This window comes from Schistocerca piceifrons, chromosome 1, assembly GCF_021461385.2.
Source record: "Schistocerca piceifrons isolate TAMUIC-IGC-003096 chromosome 1, iqSchPice1.1, whole genome shotgun sequence".
Taxonomy (NCBI): domain Eukaryota; kingdom Metazoa; phylum Arthropoda; class Insecta; order Orthoptera; family Acrididae; genus Schistocerca; species Schistocerca piceifrons.
Window position 1 is genome coordinate 1215785253 of NC_060138.1, and position 16990 is coordinate 1215802242.

A 16990-nucleotide genomic window follows, 5' to 3' on the forward strand; every position below is an offset into this window, starting at 1 on the left:
TATCTGCTGTCTCAGCCATGTGTTTGTTTTGCACTGACGAGCCTTCTCTCCTTGAATCATCTAAGCGTGCACATCCCACGCTTCCACCTACAGTTACTACAGTCAGTCTTAAGAAGGCGTACTGGCATTTGTATAGTGCTGAACATTTAGACTTTCTGTAATTAGTAGAATATACATCCGGGTTTTCGATTTTCGGTTTTCCAAAATAAAAGTGAGAATTTACGATCGTCCTCATAGCTGTACTTCCAGCAGTACTTCATCTCCTGCGTTGCCAATTTCGTAGAAGTTGTCCTACAAAAACTGCAGAAGTAGCACTCCTGGACGAAAGGATATTGTGACGATATTCCTTCGTCATAGCCTGGGGTTAGAGACCCGGTCCGGCACACAGTTTTTGTCAGCCAGTAAGTTTCACATCGGCGCACACCCACTGCAGAGTGAACACACAATCTATTTTATAATCTACTGGCACCATAAAAATGTTATGAGGGTTTTTAAAAGAACTCTTTCGGTGCTATCCAGAACTGTCAGCAAAAGGGTTGTGCCAATTTATTATAATGTAGACCAAGTGGGTCTCTCGAAAATGCTATTATCTCATTAACTGTTATCCCCACAAAAAATGTTATTACAGTTGTCGGTAGAACCCGTAGGGTCGTATTAAGAAATGCCATCAGACCTTTTGTACGAATTTATTACTTTTACATGACAAAAGTGAGTCCCTCATTAATTAGCTCATATAGAGTCATCGTCACAGTAATGTTATTATAGTTTTTGGTAGAACTCTGTGGGTGATATTCCGAACTGTCATCAGAACTATTCTACGAATTTTGCTATAGTAGAGAAAGTGAGTATCAGATTAAAACAATTATTGTATAAATTATTATCGCCACAAAAATGTTCTTATCATTTTCAATGCAACTCTTCCGCTGCTATCCAGAACTGCCAACAGAACTGTTATACAAATTTACTTTTTCCAAACTGACAAATAATTTTTTACCATACCAAAACTTTGCCGAGTTATTGTTTTCTTCCCGAAATTCTGGAGAACTATTCGTGTTTTGAGCAGGGAAATCTAGAACTATTGCATATATATCAAGAACTATGAAAAAATGTATATTTATCGTAAAAGGGGTTCAAACTTCACGGGAAATGCTCATAAGCATTCCTTAATAAAGGCAATTACTACGTAAACAATTACCTGCACAGAATATGTTACTAATATTTTCGATAGAACTCTTACAATGCTATCCAGAGCTGGCATCAGAAGATACGAACAGACATAATTTTTTGTAGAGTAAGTGAGCCCCACAATTAATCAATTACCTTACAAACTATTATAACCACAAAAAATGTTATTATGATTATCGATAGAAGTCTTGGGGTGTTAACCTGAACTGTTCATCAAAACTGTTGAACAAATTTACTTTTTTCTATGGAGACAGTGGGTCTAACATCAAAGCAGTTACCGTATAAACTATCATCGCCACAAAAAGATATTACTAGGATTTTTGATAGAGCTCTTGGTGTTCTGTTCAGAACTGTTGTACGAATTTACTTTTTGCGAAAATTGACAAAGAATGTATTCGATACGAAAATTTTTTCGAGTATTGTTTTTTTCGCTAAATTCTGCAGGACTATTCAAATTTTGTACAAATAACTCTAGAACTGTGACATTTCTATCAAGAACTCTGACAAAATATATATTTCTGAAGAAAAGGATTCCACTTTCACAGTAAGTGAAGAGGTTCCCTCCTTAAATTGCAATTATCTCGTAACGTGTTAGCTGCACAAAAAATTGTAATTAGGATATTCGATAGAACTATTGAGGTTCTGTTCAGAACTGCCCTCAGAACTGTTGTCCGAATTTACTTTTTGCGAAAATTGCGAATGTTTGCTATACGAAATTTTTCGAGTATTGTTGTTTTCTTCGTTAAATTCTGCAGAACTAATCAAATTTTGTACAAAGAACTCTAGAACTATGCCATATCTATCAAGAACTCTGAAAAAAATATATATTTCTGAAAAAAAGGGTGCCAGCTTCACAGTAGGAGCTCTTATGGGGTTCTTAATTAAGTTGCAATTACCTCTTAAACTATTACCTGCACAAAAAATTCTACTACGATTTTCGATAGAACTCTTCACGTGGTGTCCAGAACTGTCATAAGAACTGTTGTACGAATATATTTATTTTTTCCGTAGACAAAGTGTGTCCCACATTAAATCAATTTATCTCATAAATTATTGTCAACATAGAAAAATGTTGGGATTTTCGATAGAGCTCTTGGGGTTCTGTTCAGAACTGTCCTCAGAACTGTTGTACAAGTTTAATTTTTGCGAAAATTGACAAAAAATGTTTTCGATACGAACATTTTTTGAATATTGTTGTTTTCTTCGCTTAATTCTGCAGAACTATTGAAATTTTGTACAAAGAACTCTAGAACTATGCCATATCTATCAAGAACTCTGAAAAAATATACATTTCTGAAAAAAAGGGTGCCAACTTCACAGTAAGTGAAAAGATTTTCTCATTAAAATGCAATTACCTCGTAAACTATTAGCTGCACAAAAAAATGTTACTTGGGTTTTCGAAAGAACTCTTGGAGCCCTGTTCAGAACTGTGCTCAGAACTCTTATACTTATTTACATTTTGCGGAAATTGCCAAAGAATGTTTTCGATACGAAAATTTTTTCGAGTGTTGTTGTTTTCGTCGCTAAATTCTGCAGAACTATTGATATTTTGTACAAAGAACTCTAGAACTATGCTACATCTATAAAGAACTGTGAAAAAAATGTATATTTATTGAAAAAGAGGTGCTAACTTCACACGACTGTTTAGACCTCATACATTTTTTGCATTTGACTAATACTGTTCTAATTCGTCTATCCATATTAGGAAAATGGCTTGTTTGTTTTATTTTTAAAAAGCATTTCTATGGTCCAAAGTGGCCATTACTTAAATGTGTATACCATATGTACTTATTAATTAGTTCATCTGGGATATAAATTAACCATTCATTCGTTGCAACATTTCATCTAAAAAATAAAACATTGTTTTTTATGAGATAGTGCTATCAAATGTCTGGAAAATCCTTACTTCGCCACTTGTGTTTGATTCCTAGTATTTCGGGATCCTTGTCCTGTTGTTTGCCAATGTTTTTCAATGCTGTCGTAATGTAGTTTTCGAAAGGTACTTGTTTCATGTAGTACATTGTAAACTGGTCTTCTGCTCCTTCCAGACCTATGTTATTGGATGCACCCTGTGGACATCGTGATAAAGGATCTGCTAATATATTCGCTGGTCCTGGTATGTGTGTAATAGTGAAGTCAAATTCTTGTATTATTAACATCCATCTGGCTAACCTCCCATGAGTTAGTTTGGCAGATAACAGAAATTCTAATGCTTTGTGGTCAGTGCATACTTTTGTTTTTCTTCCGAATAGGAAGTATCGAAAACGTTGGAAGCCCCATACAATGGCCAATGCTTCCAGCTCCGTGACTGAATAGCTTTTCTCGCTTTTTGTGAGTACCCGACTGGCAAATGCAATTGTTCTATATGATCTTAGCCGTGCATGTTCGTATTCTTGGAATAAAACAACTCCTAAACCTGTTTTCGCGCTATCAGTGGCCATACAAAAATTTTGTGTTAGATCAGGATGTGCTAAAACCAGTGCTGTTGTTAGTGGGTTTCTCACTTTTAAAAATTCTTCATTGGCTTGTTGATCCCATACGCATGACGTGTTTTTCGAGTCAATGCACATAGGCTTGGTGTTGCGAGAGAGTCGTATACAAAATATCAGACGTTTTCCTGTGGAGGAATCGGTTGACCTATGACCTTGCGATCAAATGTTTTCGGTTCCCATTGGAGAGGCACGTCCTTTCGCCAACTAATCACACGGTTTTGCGGTGCGGTCGCAAAACACAGACACTAAACTTATTACAGTGAACAGAGACGTCAATGAACGAACGGACAGATCATAACTTTGCGAAAATAAAGAAAGCAAAATTTTCAGGACCTCTCATTCCGCAGTTGTTCACGCTAACTACGGGACCACGGCGCTCCTCGCCTCACATTGCTCTTAATATTGCCTATCTGACACCTGGACGACCCAGTTTGTATATTTTGCTTATTTTTTCATAGTTCCACACAACTTCTTCCTGTTTTCTCGATTGATCTGTGTTCAGTTTTTCAAGGCCTATCCACTGTGCCAACTTATAACTAAATCTGAGGGGGGTGCGATGGGGATGTTCCCTTGTAAGTTCTAGGGCACTGATGACCTCAGCAGTTAAGTCCCATAGTGCTCAGAGCCATTTGAACCATTTTTGACTAGGGCGAAGCTAAATGACGCTATAGGAAAATTAAATGGAGTTTTGGAGAAAAGAGAAGCTGAGGAAAGAAATGAAAGCTGAAAGATGGAAAGAATATCTACAAGAGCAATACATGAGAAGTGAGCTTGAAGCCAATGTTATATAAGAGGAATAGAAAGTGAATGGGCATAAAGTGGGAGATTTAAGTCTGCGAGAAGAATCTGGTAAAGAAAAGAAAGATTTAAGTCGAAATATGTCCTCAGGAGTACACGAAACTCCCTCACAATCTCTGAGATCATTGGAAGAGACAGCCATTACAGAATTAGTCCCTGTTAATCAAGGGGTCGGTTGAGGCATCAATAAATCGTCAATTTGGTAATGGTGGAAAACGTGGAGTTTGAACTGTAATAGGAGATCATACAGTCTCGTGTACAGTAAGCAGGTTCAGATGGATATAGGCTGCAGAAATTATGCAGAGGTGAAGAGACTTACCTGTAGCCTGGAGAGTTGCATCAAACCGGTATTCGGGCTTAAGATCACAACAACAAAAACAAAAGCAATAACAACAACGTATGTTGAATCACAGTTTCCCGACTAATCTGAAGAAAAGTGTTACTTTATTAATTTATCGAGTTATGCAAGAACACAAACATTTGACAGTCGCATGGAACCCGGAAGACCTTAAGTAGAGAACATAGTAGCATAGAGCGACGAAAACGATCACTGGGTGGGGAATACCATCTAGAAACAAGGATTACTCGTATAAATAATATTTCGCACAAGGAACACGCTACAGAAAAACCTAAACACTAAAATTACCTCCACAGACAAATTGTCCATAGCTGGAAATTATTAGTTAATCTGTAGCCAATCTGTCTACAATGGTCAAACATACAGAAATTTCAAAACAAGATATTTTGGACACCTCAGAACCTTAAAAAGTGACAGTAGAAACTCCACTTTTGTCGATCATCTCACACAACAAAACCACCACCTAGACAGCATTGAAACTGATCTTAATATCCTCACAGAAAGCACTAGTCTCTATCAAAAACTCACAAAAGAGGAGAACTGTGACATCCAGAAAATAATGATACAAGGAAAGAAAGTCTTGAATCAAAATACATCACTAACGCCACACTAAACACAAGACACTAAACAAGCGACAACATAACGCAACGAGTATGGAGACAGAAGTGTCTGCTCAGACCATGTTTTGTGCAAAATAGGTGTGAAGCAAAGGTGAGAGTGAAATTACGGCTGGCCACTGTGACCGAGCGGTTCTAGGCGCTTCAGTCCGGAGCCGCGCTGCTCCTGCGGTCGCAGGTTCGAATTCTGCCTCGGGCATGGATGTGTGTGATGTCCTTAGGTTAGTTAGGTTTAAGTAGTTCTAAGTCTACAGGACTGATGACCTCAGATGTTAAGTCCCATAGCGCTTAGAGCCATTTGAACCATTTAAAATTACGTAAAGACGGTGAGAAAACAGTGTTCACAATAGCAGTAGAAGGAGATATACACCAGAGATACACAATAGGATAGGAAATCTAAGTACAGTCATATACATAGCCATTGCCCACGGAGAAGTACTTGAAAAAAAAAAACCACAAATTTTTGTTATGACGACATGCTGCCAAATGACAAAAAAGGCACAAAAATCCAATCCGTAAAAGTGCATTTCCACTAGCAATTTATTTTTTAGGTGATCAATCTAAACTAACCAGATACAACAGCAATAATTTTTAGGCCTACAATAGATAAACGATCATAAAAATAAATTTGATCCATAGAAGGTGACACTTAGGTGTCGAAACAAGTATGGATGAATAAAAAGAAACTGTTTTTTATAAGGTGGATTTCAAAAAAGTCCAAGATTATTTATGCATTTATTTCGACTGGTAATATTGGAACCTTGAGGCCCTCTCTTACACATAATCACATATCCGTAGTGAGTTAACAGTGGAGTGTGAGTAAAAAATGGCTCTGAGCACTATGGGACTTAACATCCTAGGTCATCAGTCCCCTAGAACTTAGAACTACTTAAACCTAACTAACCTAAGGACATCACACACATCCATGCCCGAGGCAGGATTCGAACCTGCGACCGTAGCAGTCCCGCGGTTCCAGACTGCAGCGCCTAGAACCGCACGACCACCGCGGCCGGCAGTGTGAGTAAAAAAATGCTGTTCATAATAATAAGATGTGTTAGATGACTATCAGTTTGGCTTTAGAAAAGGTGCACCACAGAGGCAATTCTGATGTTGCGGTTGATAATGGAAGCGAGACTAAAGAAATATCGAGACACGTTCATATGATTTGTCGACCTGGGAAAACGGTAGAAAATGTAAAATAGTGCAAAATGTTAGAAATCCTGAGAAAAATAGGGATAAGCTATAGGGAGAGACGGGTAGTATACCATATGTATCCAGAATGAGATTTTCACTCTGCAGCGGAGTGTGCGCCGATATGAAACTTCCTGGCAGATGAAAACTGTGTGCCCGACCGAGACTCGAACTCGGGACCTTTGCCTTTCGCGGACAAGTGCTCTACTTGCCCGCGAAAGGCAAAGGTCCCGAGTTCGAGTCTCGGTCGGGCATACAGTTTTAATCTGCCAGGAAGTTTCATACAATATGTACATTGTCATTAGCACATTATGGAAGGTTGTCATAACTAAAATATTGAAAAACATAAAGCAAATGGCCATATATATACATATACAGAATGTTGTTACATCACAAAAACACCGAACATGGTAGTACGTCTGTTTACCTAAGCTGGACGTATTCTACACATTGAAAATCCACTTTAAACAAGGTCAGCTGTGCCTTAGACATCTACATGTACATTTATACTCCGCAAGCCACCCAACGGTGTGTGGCGGAGGGCACTTTACGTGCCACTGTCATTACCTCCCTTTCCTGTTCCAGTCGCGTATGGTTCGCGGGAAGAACGACTGTCTGAAAACCTCCGTGCGCGCTCTAATCTCTCTAATTTTACATTCGTGATCTCCTCGGAAGGTATAAGTAGGGGGAAGCAATATATTCGATACCTCATCCAGAAACGCACCCTCTCGAAACCTGGCGAGCAATCTACACCGCGATGCAGAGCGCCTCTCTTGCGGAGTCTGCCACTTGAGTTTATTAAACATCACCGTAACGCTGTCACGGTTACCAAATAACCCTGTGACGAAACGCGCCGCTCTTCTTTGGATCTTCTCTATCTCCTCCGTCAAACCGACCTGGTACGGATCCCACACTGATGAGCAATACTCAAGTATAGGTCGAACGAGTGTTTTGTAAGCCACCTCCTTTGTTGATGGACTACATTTTCTAAGCATTCTCCCAATGAATCTCAATCTGGTACCCGCCTTACCAACAATTAATTTTATATGATCATTCCACTTCAAATCGTTCCGCACGCATACTCCCAGATATTTTACAGAAGTAACTGCTACCAGTGTTTTTTCCGCTATCATATAATCATACAATAAAGGATCCTTCTTTCTATGTATTCGCAATACATTACATTTGTCTATGTTAAGGGTCAGTTGCCACTCCCTGCACCAAGTGCCTATCCGCTGCAGATCTTCCTGCATTTCGCTACAATTTTCTAATGCTGCAACTTCTCTGTATACTATAGCATCATCCGCGAAAAGCCGCATGGAACTTCCGACACTATCTACTAGGTCATTTTCGACGCCGTCGAAAGTGGAGTTTCAATGTTTAGAATATGTCCAGCTCATGTAAAGAGATGTGCTGCTGTGCGTCTGTGTGGCATGGTTGCCTGTTTGCTTCACACGTTTGCACCAGACTGAGCCTCGTGGCTGCTTGTGGCTCTGGTAGGTAAGCGACTACGCCATCTGTTGGCAGACGACGTTAGAAACATTTTCTGTACATTGGCTACCTGCCAGGTGGCATATAGCGTCATCGGTTCAAAATGAACACCGTCTCCCCATGTGTACATTTTCCCGGCAGTATAGTAGGAGGACTTGACGGTTAGCTCGGCCATGCATCCGAGTAACTTGGAAACGCACTGTTTTTCCAGGTCGTCTTGTGAGCAGCTGCAGCTGGCGGGTTGGGTTGTTTTGGGGAAGGAGACCAGACAGCGTGGTCATCAGTCTCATCGGATTAGGGGAGGATGGGGAAGGAAGTCGGCCGTGCCCTTTCAAAGGAACCGTCCCGGCATTTGCCTGGAGCGATTTGGGGAAATCACGGAAAACCTAAATAAGGATGGTCGGACGCGGGATTGAACCGTCGTCCTCCCGAATGCGAGTCCAGTGTCTAACCACTGCGCCACCTCGTTCGGTGCAGCTGGCGGCATCAGACCTCAGATTTGGTGTGATCGTGTCAGTTATTTGCAGTGATAGCTAATAAACGGGTCTCGAATCACTTTATTCGTATGACATTCGTACCGCACGGTTTATATTGCTATTATTACGCGTCCTAAACTGGTGACGAGTTACGGAGCAAGCCGATATTCGTGCGTGAGATATAGAGGTTCAGGGTTCTTGCGTTTTTTGTAAGCTGAAAGGTGATTACTGTACCGTGTTGTATTCATACATTCTGAAGTATTATTCTCTCAAATTTGTCATTCTATTCTGAACTTTGAGTTGTTTTATGATTGCAGTTACTCATTTCTTTTCATCCTACATCTGAACGTGTATCCGAATCTGTTGTGAATTCCTTGTCAGACATTATCTTGAGCAGACTTGTTGCAATTATTCTTCTCATACCGATTCAGTGGATACAAACAGTACATGCATAACTCAATTGATGTACAGTTTCCCCATATCGCTAGGGATAAATATTCCGTTACATTCTTGCATAAATTTCAGGTGTAAAGGTAAGGCATAACTTTGTAAGTAGGCTGTTTAGGTTTTCTTATTGGTAACGCCACGTAGCGCTCTGTATGAAAAATCACTGGCTGTGCTGTGTGCAGTCTGTGGCTAGTTTGCATTGTTGTCTGCCATTGTAGTGTTGGGCAGATGGATGTGAACAGCGCGTAGCGCTGCGCAGTTGGAGGTGAGTCGCCAGCAGTGGTGGATGTGGGGAGAGAAATGGCGGAGTTTTGAAATTTGTAAGACTGGATGTCATGAACTGCTATATATGGTTCAAATGGTTCAAATGGCTCTGAGCACTATGGGGCTTAACAGCTGTGGTCATCAGTCCCCTAGAACTTAGAACTACTTAAACCTAACTAACCTAAGGACATCACACACATCCATGCCCGAGGCAGGATTCGAACCTGCTATATATATTATGAGTTTTGAACACTAGTAAGGTAAATACATTGTTTGTTCTCTATCAAAATCTTTCATTTGCTAACTATGCCTATCAGTAGTTAGTACCTTCCGTAGTTTGAATCTTTTATTTAGCTGGCAGTAGTGGCGCTCGCTGTATTGCAGTAGTTTGAGTAACCAAGATTTTTGTGAGGTAAGTGATTTGTGAAACGTATAGGTTAATGTTAGTCAGGGCCATTCTTTTGCAGGGATTTTTGAAAGTCAAATTGCGTTGCGCTAAAAATATTGTGTGTCAGTTTAAGCACAGTGATGTATAATTTTTCTAAGGGGACGTTTACAACTTGATTTTTTTCGTTTTGAAAAGACCGAAGGAGCGGCCCCTTTTACTTACCAAAAACGTTCAACTGCTTAAATAACACAAATATTTCTTTACTTAAGAAAACCGATTTCGGCTGACTTTGATCTCATCTTTAGGTCTTAAGAAATCTTTTTGTCATGAAACGCGTCCGTTTTACGTTGGACATCACGCCAAGTTGTCATGCGGAAAACTGGCCGATTGAATTTGAAGAAAAATGGTTCAAATGGCTCTGAGCACTATGGGACTTAACATCTATGGTCATCAGTCCCCTAGAACTTAGTACTACTTAAACCTAACTAACCTAAGGACAGCACACAACACCCAGCAATCACGAGGCAGAGAAAATCCCTGACCCCGCCGGGATTCGAACCCTGGAACCCGGGCGTGGGAAGCGAGAACGCTACCGCACGACCACGAGATGCGGGTGATTGAATTTGAAATTAGTCAAACTGTGGTCTTCCGAGTGGAGGGACGGTCATTTCGGAGCATTGCCACAGACGCTGGTTTTGCTGCGTGAGTTTCACAACGATGCTGATATCAGCGGTCACGTGAACGTCCTCACACCCGTAGACGAGGTTCTGGACGTCCATGCAGCACAGATACCCTCCGGGATCGTCGTATTGTAAGGGCATCAGTGGCAGATCGTACGGCTACCGCAGCTCAGGTAAGAGGGCTCGCGAGCCTAGACGTGTCATCATATACTGTTGCGGACCTGGTATTGGCAATAGGACTACGAACACTCACACCTCTAGCCTTTCTTCTACTCACATCGGCGGCTCGATTGGTACCGTCAGAGGATCACCTGGAAGACAGAATGGCGCGCCTTGGTCTCCAGCGATGAAAGTTGATTCTGCATGCAAGTGATGGTCGTTTTGGTGAGCACCGCCGCTGATCAGGTACAGTAAGTAATAGGTGATACTCTCAGGGGACTCAGTAGCAACCACAGGACGAGATTGATGGCGTTCTTCAGACCCTGGGCAGTTTCATTATTTCACGTTTCATGACAAATATTACGCACAGAGACAGGGTTTGGCTACGGGTTCCTCCCCCTCTTACTACCTATCAAACATCTACATGACAGTTCTTGAATACCGTATTATGAAAGACCTAAATCAGTATCTGAACATAGACTATGGCGTCCTCTTGTAGACGATATCTTCTTACTATATAGTGGTTCGCACCAAGATTGCAAAGAATTTACGCAGTAGCTTAATAACAGAAATGAGAACGTTCAGTCCGCAGCTCGTGGTCGTGCGGTAGCGTTATCGCTTCCCGCGCCCGGGTTCCCGGGTTCGATTCCCGGCGGGGTCAGGGATTTTCTCTGCCTCGTGATGACTGGGTGTTGTGTGATGCCCTTAGGTTAGTTAGGTTTAAGTAGTTCTAAGTTCTAGGGGACTGATGACCACAGATGTTAAGTCCCATAGTGCTCAGAGCCATTTGAACCATTTTTTTTTGAGAACGTTCAGTTCACCATGGACCGGAGTGTGAACGGAACATAAACATTTTTAGATTTGACAATTTCGATACAGGAGAGACCTTTCAGCTGCTACATTCCTAGGAAACCCACAACTTCAGGCGTAGTAATTCACAGTTCTTCGAATCAGTCACGAATGGCCGTGCCGCACAGGTTACATAATGTCTCACTGTCTAACGTAGCTTTCGAGCGCGAGTTTCGCATAGTTAAGAACACAGCTAATTTCAATGGCTATAATGCAAAAGTTGTCCATAACATCATACCAGTACTGTAAAAAAGGAAAAGAATTCTCCCACAAAAACAACATAGAAATCACATAACGAATATGCCATTATGATCCCACTATGCAATAACGTTGGTAAAGATAAGAACTGTTATGGGAATAATGGGAATACGTCCAAGGAAATAGGTGAACAGTTGACTGCAAACAATATAACGCCAGTTTATTATATCCCTAAAAATTTTGGCCTTAAAATTAGACATAGGGGTTAAAAAAAAGTGAATTGTTTAAATACCGAGGTATGAACAGTATCTCTTGCGACAGCTGTCCAGCATTCATTAACTTTGAAATAAGATTTAGGAAATTCCAAATTACATTGCAAATTCGGCTTTGAGTGCTAACTTGCAGCAGAGAGGACACACAATATCCGGTATTGCTACTAACCACCAAATGCTACACCGTGAAGGAAAGGATGATATATTAAATATTCTAGAAGTACTTGAAAATTTTCGCGCCCTAAAAAGAGCCCCTGAAAATACCCTAGACTCGCAGATTGGTTTGCATTACTGAAAAGTCTTAGCCAATTTTGATTACTTAAATGAGTGCTATTCCTCCACTCTTACCACGTTGAAAATTTTTTGATCTATGTAAATGCGTTTATGACAAGCTATTGCATTGGATATTCATGCGCTACAGGAGCTTTGATAGTAGCTGAAAATGTTTCGAAATTCATTCAAATGGCTCTTATCTCTATGGGACTTAATATCTGAGGTCGTTAGTCCCCTAGAACGTAGAACTACTTAAACCTAACTAACCTAAGGACATCACACACATCCATGCCCGAGGCAGGATTCGAACCTGCGACCGTAGCGGTCGCGCGGTTCCAGACTGAAGCGCCTAGAACCGCTATGCCACACCGCCCGGCCAGAATTAATTGTAGCAGTAAACCGGAGATAAGCGGTACACCTTGTCTGCGCCACTACACATGTGCTGCTTTCTGCGTAGACCACGCTGCAACTTAGCGTTAATTTAATACCGGCTGTCTACATCAAAAGTAAAAATGAGACATTATTCTAACAGTTGTTTGTCCTTCATCTTTTCAAACGCGGTTCTTTTGCATAATACATCTATAAATTATTAATTTAACATCCACTACGTTCCTGCTTTTCACTTTTTTACCGCATTCTTTTTTAGGCTTCGGGATGGCTTAGCCCCCATTTTTTATTTATGGACGCCCGCACACGTATGAGTTAATGAGTTAAGAATTTTAAACACCTTGAAGAGGACGTCGGGGAATGTGCATTTTTCGGCATTTAAACAAATCGCTTTTATGGACTGACTGTAAGGAGACACAAACCTATGTTGTTGTTATGTTCTTCAGGCCGAAGACTGTTTGATGCAGCTCTCCATGGTACACTATTCTGTGCGAGACTCTTCAACTATGAATAACTACTGCAACTCACATCCTTCTGAATCCGCTTACTGTATTCATCTCTTAGTCTCCATTTACGATTATTACCCTCACACTTCCCTCCAGAACTAAACTGATGATGCCTTTATGTCTCAGAATGTGTCCTATCAACCGATCCCTTCTTTTGGGCAAGCTATCCCACAAGTTTCTTGTATCCCCTACTCTATTCAGTATCTCCTCGTTAGTTACGTGATCGACCCACCTAATTTTCAACATACGTCTGACTTCTTTTGTCTTTTTGTCTAAACTGTTTATCCTCCATGTTTCACTTCCATAAATGGCTACACTCCACACAAATATATTCAGAAAAGACATCCTAACACTTAAATCTATAGTCGATATTAACAAATTTCTCTTCTTCAAAAATACTTTTCCTTTCCATTGGCAGTCTACATTTCATGTCCTCTGTACTTCGGCCATTATCAGTTATTTTGATGCCCAAATAGCTCAACTTATCTACTACTTTAAGTGTCTTCCCACAGCACCACCTGATTTAATTTGACTACATTCCACTACCCACAATTGTTGATATTCATCTTATATCCTCTTTTCAAGATACTCTCAATTCCGCTCAAATGCTCTTCCAAGTCCTTTGCTGTATCTGACTGAACTACAATGTCATCGGCAAATATTAAAGGTTTTATTCCTCCTCGCTGAATATAAATTACTGCTTGATCAATGCACAGATAGAATAACATCAGGGTTAGGCTGCAACCCTGTCTTACTCCCTTCCCAACCACTGCTTCCCTTTCATGCGCCTCAACTCTTAAAACTGCCGTCTGGTTTCTGTACAAGTTGTAAATAGCCTTTTGCTCCGTGTATTTGAGCCCCGATACCTTCACAATTTCAAAGAGAGTGTTCCAATTAAAATTTTCGAAAGCTTTCTCTTACTCTACATATGCTGTGAACGTAGATTTTTTCTTAACCTATCCTCTAAGAGAAGTCCTAGTGTCAGTATTGCATCGTTTTTGTTGTGGTCTTCAGTCCTGAGACTGGTTTGATGCAGCTCTCCATGCCAATCTATCCTGTGCAAGCTCCTTCATCTCCCAGCACTTACTGCAACCTACATCCTTCTGAATCTGCTTAGTGTATTCATCTCATGGTCTCCCTCTACGATTGTTACCCTCCACGCAGCCCTCCAGTGCTAAATTTGTGATCCCTTGATGCCTCAGGACATGTCCTACCAAACGATCCCTTCTTCTAGCCAAGTTGTGCCACTAACGTCTCTTCTCCCCCATCCTATTCAACACCACCTCATTAGTTATGTGACCTACCCATCTAATCTTCAGCGTACTTCTGTAGCACCACATTTAGAAAGCTTCTATTCTCTTCTTGTCCAAACTATTTATTGTCCATGTTTCACTTCCATACATGGCTACACTCAATACAAATACTTTCAGAAACGACTTCCTGACACTTAAATCTATACTCGATTTAACAAATTTCTCTTCTTCAGAAACGCTTTCCTTGCCATTGCCAGTCTACGTTTTATAACCGCTCTACTTCGAGCATCATCAGTTATTTTGCTCCCCAAATAGCAAAACTCCTTTACTACTTTAAGTGTCTCATTTCCTAATCTAATTCCCCTGGCATCGCCCGACTTAATTCGACTACATTCCATTATCCTCGTTTTGCTTTTGTTGATGTTCATCTTATATCGTCCTTTCAAGTCACTGTCCATTCCGTTCAACTGCTCTTCCAAGTCCTTTGGTGTCTCTGACAGAATTACAATGTCATCGGCGAACCTCAAAGTTTTTATTTCTTCTCCCTGGATTTTAATACCTACTCCAAGCTTTTCTTTTGTTTCCTTCACTGCTTGCTCAATATACCTTTAGAATTTGAAAGAGTATTCCAGTCAACATATATACCTTTAGAATTTGAAAGAGAGTATTCCAGTTAACATTGTCAAAAGCTTTCTCTAAGTCTACAAATGCTAGAAACGTAGGTTTGCCTTTCCTTAATCTTACTTCTAAGATAAGTCGTAAGGTCGGTATTGCCTCACGTGTTCCAACATTTCTACGGAATCCAAACCGATCTTCCCCAAGGTCGGCTTCTACCAGTTTTTCCATTCGTCTGTAAATAATTCGCGTTAGTATTTTGCAGCAGTGACTTATTAAACTGATAGTTCGGTAATTTTCGCATCTGTCAACACCTGCTTTCTTTGGGATTGGAATTATTATATCCTTCTTGAAGTCTGAGGGTATTTCGCCTGTCTCATACATCTTACTCATCAGATGGTAGAGTTTTGTCAGGACTGGCTCTCCCAAGGCCGTCAGTAGTTCTAATGGAATGTTGTCTACTCCCGGGGCCTTGTTTCGACTCAGGTCTTTCAGTGCTCTGTCATACTCTTCACGCAGTATCGTATCTCCCATTTCATCTTCATCTACATCCTCTTCCATTTCCATAATACTGTTCTCAAGTACATCGCCCTTGTATAGACCCTCTATATACTCCTTCCACCTTTCTGCTTTCCCTTCTTTGCTTAGATCTGGGTTTCCATCTGAGCTCTTGGTATTCATACAAGTGGCTCTCTTTTCTCCAAAGGTCTCTTTAATTTTCCTGTAGGCAGTATCTATCTAGCCCCTAGTGAGGTAAGCCTCTACATCCTTACATTTGTCCTCTAGCCACCCCTGCCTAGCCATTCTGCACTTCCTGTCGATCTTATTTTTGAGACGTTTGTATTCCTTTTTGCCTGGTTCATTTACTGCATTTTTATGTTTTCCCCTTTCATCAATTAAATTCAATATTTCTTCTGTTACCCAAGGATTTGTACTAGCCCTCGTCTTTTTACCTACTTGATCCTCTGCTGCGTTCACTACTTCATCCCTCAGAGTTACCCATTCTTCTTCTAGTGTATTTCTTTCCCCCATTCCTGTCAATTGTTCCCTTACGCTGTCCCTGAAACTCTGTACAACCTCTGGTTCCATCTCCTTAAATTCCCACCTTTTTTCATACTGGTATATTATGTTTCCCTATATGTACCCAACTTTTTTCATACTTGTATATTATGTTTCTCTATATGTCCCACGTTACAGATGCAATACATGTACTTTTTATATTGCATGTTGTCCGGTGCTGTTGTTATATTTTAGGCGTAGTTCGCACAGACAGCAGCCTGTGGACCAGCTGGCGTGTACGCCCAGCCCGGGCCCCTAGACAGCTGCGGACCGCTCCGTTACGCCCCCGCGTCTCAGACCATTTTTTGGCGACGGCCGGCCGTCGGTGCCAGCCGCCGGCTCGCGGCGGCGTACTTATGGCGGCAAGATGGCCGCCGAAGGGTTTTTTGGGCGTCGGACGCGGCGTGCGGTTCTTGCGACGCCGGCCGCGGCTTCCATTGGCGGCGCCACTGGACCCCAGGCGACGCCCACCTCCGCCGCCATCTTGCCGCCGCCGCCTCCCCCGTGTGGGCAGGGGACGGAGGTACCCGCAGCCCGAACCGCGTGTGTCGTCATTTCCGATATTGCATTGTTTTCCGCTTCATTCCACATCCACGTCAGCATCGTGAACTACGTAATATAACATAGAGAGCTGGCATTTGAAGCACGTTACCGTAAACACAACAAATAAATACGCATAAGAGTGGACATGAGAATACGCAGTGCGCCTGCAAAGAATCTAAGTTTTAATCTCTCCTTGTTGCCAATACCACCCTGCAGTTCTGTACACATAAACAGCGCGAGCAGCAACCCGCGGCTGTTCGCTGATGATGCTGTTATGTACGGGAGGGTGTCGTTGGGTGACTGTAGGAGGGTACAAGGTGATTTAGACAAAATTTCTTGCCCGTGTGATGAATGGCACCTTGCCCTAAATTTAAAAAAGTTGTGTACGTTCATTCAGATGAGTGGGAAAAACGGTCACGTAATGTTTGAATACAGAGTTAATAGCGTACTGCCTGACGCAGTCAGGTCGATTAAACATGCAGCGTGTCT